Source organism: Zootoca vivipara, chromosome 7 (genome assembly GCF_965207765.1).
Source record: "Zootoca vivipara chromosome 7, rZooViv2.hap1.1, whole genome shotgun sequence".
In the NCBI taxonomy this organism is placed as follows: domain Eukaryota; kingdom Metazoa; phylum Chordata; class Lepidosauria; order Squamata; family Lacertidae; genus Zootoca; species Zootoca vivipara.
In genome coordinates, this window is record NC_142590.1 from 11,891,795 (window position 1) to 11,898,907 (window position 7,113).

The following is a 7,113-nucleotide window of genomic DNA, read 5'->3' on the forward strand; positions in this document are numbered from 1 at the left end:
CTCAAATGGGCCCACGAACCCCACAATTATTATTTTTTTGGGGGGGGTCCCTGCTTTATTCAGTTGCCATATGAGTTTGTTCAGCCTTTATGGGCTTAATTTAAGACAAAAAAAAATCGCAAAAGCGTCGAAAAACAAACGAAGCATCCATAAAACATTCACAATCCTGACATATTAAATACATAAAACATAACAAAAGAATTGGTTGGCAGAACAGGGAGGACACTCTGGAGAGCAGGCCTTTTTGAAAAGGGAATCGCAGGAAATTAATTTGATTTAGATTTATGTAACATCCTTCACCCTAAGATCTCAGGGTGGTTCACAGGATAGAAACGGACTCATTCTTGCTGGCATAATCTTAATATTCTGAGCTTCCGAAAGTCTTGGTAAATTGGGCTCCCTGGTCTCTCTACTTTTCCCATTTTAATCTGTCCGTCCCGTGGATGCGAAGCAATCCGTTTTATCCCTGTGCGCTTCGTCGGCTGTCGCACCCATTGATTTGTGAGAGATTTGGCCGTGACCATGACTTTCTGCATAACGCAAGACAACAATCTAATGTTGCGACAATTATTGGCAAGTCTCCTAAAACAAGAAATGTGCTTGGCTCCCATTACGCCCCCCCCCCCTGATTTCACTTAACAGAACCCACCAGTGGCATTTAAATTATGAGCTATGTGTTAAGGTTAAATAAGCCGATGGGCAAGCGATCGTTTTAAAATGAAAGGTGCTGATTTTCGGGAGATGAGCAATCTGAAACGTTCAGGTGGGAAATATTTCTTTAAGGCTTCCTGACCTTCTAGCGCTAAGCAAGCTGAAAAAGGGAGGAAACTTGTTTAATATAGACATCTGAAGGCAGCCCTGTTTAGGGAAGCTTTTAATGTTTGATGGACTACTGTATTTTAATATTTTGTTGGAAGCCGCCCAGAGTGGCTGGGTAAACCCAGCCGGATGGGCGGGGAATAAATATATATATTATTATTATTATTATTATTATTATTGGTGTAGGAAATTAGCAGCTGGCCAGAGATTAGTCAACCATATGTGCATTCAAAGGACTGTCAACCAAACCAGTGTCAGGTGGCAGATTTTAGTCAATGAAAGGTTGAGTCATCTAAAGAACACCCAAAGGGTGGAAACGAAGTTCTGTAAATTTGACTTGTCTCTCAAAAGTGGCAATCAAAAGCTATATACTTCAACTCCCATCCTTAAAAATGTTGCAGGACTGAAGCAAATCCCCATTTGATGTATCTTTTATCATTTCTATGATTTATTTATATATTGGATTATTCCGAGAAGGACTGAAAGGATTTGATCTCTCCTGTTGGCAGGAAAATGAATTAATAAATTATAGCCCACTTAACTGGAAATCATCTGTCTCCTTTCCAATTTCCAACGGAATTAGCCTCCCTGCTTTGACTACTCACAAAGTTTTTATCATATATGTATATGTATATATGTATATATATATATACACACAGACATACACACACATATACTGGTACATAAAATGCTACTGGTGTTCTGGAATAAGTTTCTTTTTTACTCACCAAAAGGAACCTAGCCAATTAGATAGCTTCTATGTGCTAGATTTTTTTAAAATGCAAATTTAAATAAGTTTTTAAATGTTTCAACTTAATTGATCACCAAGTGATCAATGCCGTACCATTAGCCCAATTGCTGTTTTGAGTTTTTAACAGTAATCTAATGTAAGCCTCTTTGGGCTTACTCCCAGGTATGTTTGTATAAAAGTTGGTATGTCACACCATTTGACTTAAAATGAATTACTACTAGGCAATATTGAATGGCTGTGGTTGGGCAAGGCATCCTTATCAGATGCTACAGTTTCCATCATCTTGCCCAATTCTGGCTGGAGCCAGTGGGAATTTTTAGTCCTAATAAAAACGAGGAAGACACCACATCTACCTCTGAAAGCTATTACGTATTATATTTTATAATTAGACACTGCTGGAATCCACTGGCTGAAACATGATGACATGTCCACCATTGTGACACCTCGCACTGCTGGTTTTCCTGCCAGGAAACTGTGGTAAGACCAACTCTTTCAGGTGAGCAAAGGGAGAGGGGAAGGGTTATTGCACAACAGGAAATTGTTGGAATATTTAAAATGTGCATGTGCATCATTGTACAGTCATACCTCTTATTGCAAATGCTTCATGTTGCGGTTTTTTCGGGTACTCGCAGACGCGATCTGCGTGGTTTGCGCACGTGCAGAAGTGCTCTTTCGTGCTTCGTACATGCGCGAAAGCGCCATTCTGGTTACGGACTTTTCGGGGTGCGAATGGAACCCTGGAATGGATCGTGTCTGCAATACACGATACCACTGTATTGTTTAGCTTACACATCAGGAAGGAATTGAACAATTTTGAGTGTTCCAACATTTTTTATTTTTAGGTTACAGATTTTACAATAATTTTTTACAGTTTTTAATACCTGTAGCTCTTGTGTTCTGTCCCTGTCTCCTCTTCAATGGAAATGAAGTAGCTAATGTTTGTCAGTTAGCCAGTTAGAGGAAATCTTGGGACAGGAAAATTTGACACCCATGCCAGGAATGAGGTGTATGCTTAATTCAATGGGTCTTGAATAGACTTACTTCTGAGTAGACATGTTTGGGATTGAATCCTGCGTTAGTATGACTCTCCAGTGCAACTGAACTGGGCCTCTTAATGGACCATTAAATGCTTTATTTACTTTGAAAAGACTTCCCTTGTATCACATAAACAGCACAAGACCTATCCCCCCAACAGCATACAAATCAATATGGCTAATTGATCCAACAACCCCCTGCTGCCCCCCTCCCCCATGCATACAAACCACAATGCAACTAACTGAACACAACCAGCTATGGTCTGGACTCTCCAATCTTTCACATGCTAATAAAAGTGAATAAATAAAGGAATTGTGGAAAAGTCTATGAACTGAAAGAGGAGTCACTATATGTACTTTTCCTTGTTTGTTCCATAACACAAGAAAATCTTTAATAAAAAACTTTTTTTTTTAAAAAAAAGTCCATTCCAAAAACAAAATACCATGTGAAGCAGCAGGGCAGCGTTTCTCAACCGCTGTTCCACGGCACACTAGTGTGCCGCGAGACGCTGGCTGGTGTGCCGCGACGGGAAGGGCGATTTGCATTGTCACGTGCCTGGCGGCCGCCAATAAGCAGTACTGACCCGCCGGAAAGCAATATTTCTCCTCCTCTTTCCCAAAGCTCAGTGCAAACGAGCCTGGCGGCCACCAATACCGCCAACACTGACCCGCCGGAAAGCAATATTTGGCAAGTGTTTCTTACAGTCATAATTATAATATAGGGCGGCACAGAGTTAAATTTTTTAACTTTTTTAATGGTGGCGTGCCTCGTGATTTTTTTCACGGAACAAGTGTGCCGTGGCCCAAAAAAGGTTGAGAAACACTGCAGCAGGGAACACTTCAGAGTGAAATCACACAGTCAACACAACACAATACTTAGCATGTCTGTTGTGTTTGTATCTAGACTTCAGCAGATTGGAGCCAATTCTGCTTCTGTGAATGCATGATGCCCCCAGACATTGCTAAGTTCACACCCCTGCCTGTTTGTAACGATTTAGAACCCCAGGGGACCGTTCCTCCCCAATCGGGGATGGAACCAATCTGTTATTTCAAAATAATCTATTTTTCAAAAGATTTCTCTCAAGGTCAGTTTAAATACATGAAGTGAAACGGCTTCCCTTGAAGGCTCTCTTGACAGGATGCCTTCAGCCAGTCCAGCTCCTTGCTGCCCTCTCCACAAGATGCTCATGGCAGCAATTTCAGTTGTCATCTCCCCCAAATTCAGTGAAGCGATATAGTGTGTGAAGACAACCCAGTCCAATTTATCTTCTCCCCATTCTGTCCTAGGTTTAAAATCTCTTCACCTGTTGTCGCAACCCTAAAGTCCATCCCCTCATCTACCAGGAGGAGGCGTTACATATCCAGATGGGACAAAGGGACGGGTGTATCTGCTCTGTTTCATCACGTGACAAATGACTGGCGCCAATGAGAAATTGTTTCAGTGACAAAATCAGGTTCTTTGAGAAAGAAGCAGGCAAGCATGCCGATGAGAAATTGTTTCGGTGACAGAGAAGCAGGTTCTTTGGGAAAGAAGAAGACTTGAGTAGTGTCCCTTTTGAAGAAGGGAGATCATCTTGTCTCTTCCCTCTGATTCATTTAGTCGCTTGATTTAACTCAGTCCAATTCATCTTCTCCCCATCCTGTCCTAGGTTTAAAATCACTTTGTTGACCTGTTGTCGCAACCCTAAAGTCCATCCCCTCATCTACAGGGAGGAGGAGGAGGCCCAGATCCGGGTGCCTCCAGAACAAAGGGACGGATGGTATCTGCTCTGTTTCATCACGTGACAAATGACCGGTGCCTATGAGAAATTGTTCCGGTGACAGAATCAGGTTCTTCGGGAAAGAAGCAGGCAGGTCTCCGATTCAAGAAGACTTGAGTAGAGTCCCTTTTGAAGAAGAAATATCATCTTGTCTCTTCCCTCCGATTCATTTAGTCGCTTGATTCTGCCATTAATTTCTCAGTCAAGAAGCCTAACCAGCAAAGGCATTGTGCGTCTCGAAGGATGGTGAGAGATGTCATCGCCGCCTTCCTCGCTGCTACTGAAGTGAAAACATAGTGCCGAGTCAGTTTGGTGCTGTAGTTAGAGCAGGGCCTGCCAATTTAGCACCGATGGGTGCACATGTATTTGCAGAAACTTATCTCCTACTCTTCCACTGAAGGCATGCTGACTTGCAGCCAAAACCTATGCATGTCCATTCAAAGGGTAGGTCCTATTGCAATCAGCGCTGCTGATCTCAAAGTAAATATGTGCAGGGTGATAGCCAGAGGAATAAATATATTTTACATCTTTTACTATCGTTTCTCCGTCACACTTCATGCACCTACAAAACCCTATAAGACTCGAGTTTTAGTTACTACTTTAAATTGGGAAAGGATGGAAAAATTGAGGGTGTGATGTACTTTGATACCTCCTCTGATCTTTACCTGCCTTGACCTATGCATCTCAAAGAAAACATACTCAGCAGTGTAAAATGCTCTCACCATTTAGTTAATGTAGTACTTTGCAATTAATAGCTTGCCACTCCAGGATTGCTGCTGCTGATAGCGCTAGGAAAGCAGGCATCCCTCATCCTCCAGGCTTTGACTGATACCATCCCCTCCTGGTATTTTATAGTAAAATCCAAACAAAAGCCCACCTTGATAAACAGCAATAGATACCCTAAATGAATGCAGCTTCACATTTTAAACTCCCTTAAGCCACCATTATTTTTGCTCATTTCCTGATTTGGGCAAGTCACTCCCAACTCGGCCTAACCTGCCTCACATGGCTATGGAAACGGAAGGAGGTATAAGAAGACTGCAAAAAGGAAGCTTGCTGTTTGTATGGTAGGCATCAAATTTTGGTTCCTTTAACCCAGAGTAATGCATATTTTTTAAAATATAAAATGCTATATTTCTGTGGCCTCTTCACTCTGCAAATTGCATCTCAAGGCTTCAGCCAGTCTTAATTTGGCCTGAGTTCTGCAGGATTTAAATAATTCCACTTGTATTCAATTGAGTATTTTTGCCCCAGTTGCTCACTTAAACAAGCACATGGACCACTGGTCTGCCCCAACAACAAAACCACCGAGATAACTTGGAAAACACTTAGAAGGGTATGCATTTTGTGTCTTAGCTTTCCTTTCAAGTGGCTAGCAACTTCTTTTTTTAGGGAAAGCTCAAGAGTTCAGGCTCCCTATCTTAAACAAGAACAGAACTGGTCATAGGTAGCCGTGTTAGTCTGCCATAGTCAAAAATAATAAAAAATTCCTTCAAGTAGCACCTTGGAGACCAACTAAGTTGGTTATTGGTATGAGCTTTCATGTGCATGCACACTTTAGATACACTGAAACGAGTCACCAGACCCAGGGTGATATAGTGAGAGGGTGGGGAGGGGTATTGCTCAGAAGGGTGGTGGGAATGGGTGATTGGCTGATAGGTGTGGTAAACCTGTTGACAACTGAAGAACAGAACTGTTAACAGGAAATTCTTTACTCCAACCAAATACAATTAAACCAGGCCCCACAAATAACCCAGAGATGCATTTTAAATAAAAGGACACATTCTACTTACGTAAAAACATGCTGATTCCCGTACCGTGAGGGCCAGATTTAGAAGGCGATTGGGCTGGATCTGGCCCCCGGGCCTTAGTTTGCCTACCCATTTTCTAAACCATATAAGAAGTCATGACACCCTAATATAAACAGTAATGATTATACAGTACTTGGGGCTGCCTCTGAAGACAGTTTGGAAGCGTCAACTGGTGCAGAACTGAGTGGCCAGGGTGCTCACGGGTAAGACATAGTTTCAGAATATTCTCCTTTACATCTGCAGGTGTGGCAGTACATGGACTCTTGCTTTGCCTTGCTAATGGACTGGATGAGAGCCAACAAATGGGCTCAGTCCTGATGAAGACAGGCCCTATTAGTGGGCAGTCCCCTAGACCTGTTGGATGGCAGGTTGCCTGTTCTTGATGGGGCTACACTTCCTCTGAAGGAGTGAGAAGGAACCTTGGGGTTTATTCCGGATCCTTTGCTGTTGCTCAAGGCTCAGGTGGCCTTGATGGGGGACGAGTGCCTCCCATCAGCTTTGGCTGGTAGCCCAGCCTGCGCCCCTATCTGGCCAAGGACAGCCTAATGCAGGCATCCCCAAACTTCGGCCCTCCAGATGTTTTGGACTACAATTCCCATCATCCCTAACCTCTGGTCCTGTTAGCTAGGGATCATGGGAGTTGTAGGCCAAAACATCTGGAGGGCCGCAGTTTGGGGATGCCTGGCCTAATGTCTATTATCTACACTCTGGTAGCCTCTAGGTTAGATTACTGTAACACAGTATATGTAGGGCTGCCTCTGAAGACTGGAAACCTGAGCTGGTGCAGAATTTGGCAGCCAGGTTATTCACTGGGGTAAGACGGTTATTACACCAATCCTGGCCCAACTGCATTGGCTCAGCTCAAAGAGCTGGTTTTGACCTATAAAGCCTTAAACAGCCTCTCCTATGAACCAATCAGGACCCTGCGATCATCATCT

General features: G+C 43.0%; 1 long non-coding RNA gene across 1 annotated transcript; it reads left to right on the plus strand.

The window, feature by feature from the left end:
• Nucleotides 1–1,957: 1,957 nt before the first annotated feature.
• On the plus strand, nt 1,958–4,897 carry LOC148684980 (uncharacterized). The gene is made up of 2 exons (XR_015950890.1): nt 1,958–2,066; nt 3,892–4,897. It is a non-coding gene; the product is annotated as an uncharacterized LOC148684980 (long non-coding RNA).
• The last annotated feature ends 2,216 nt before the right edge of the window (nt 4,898–7,113 follow it).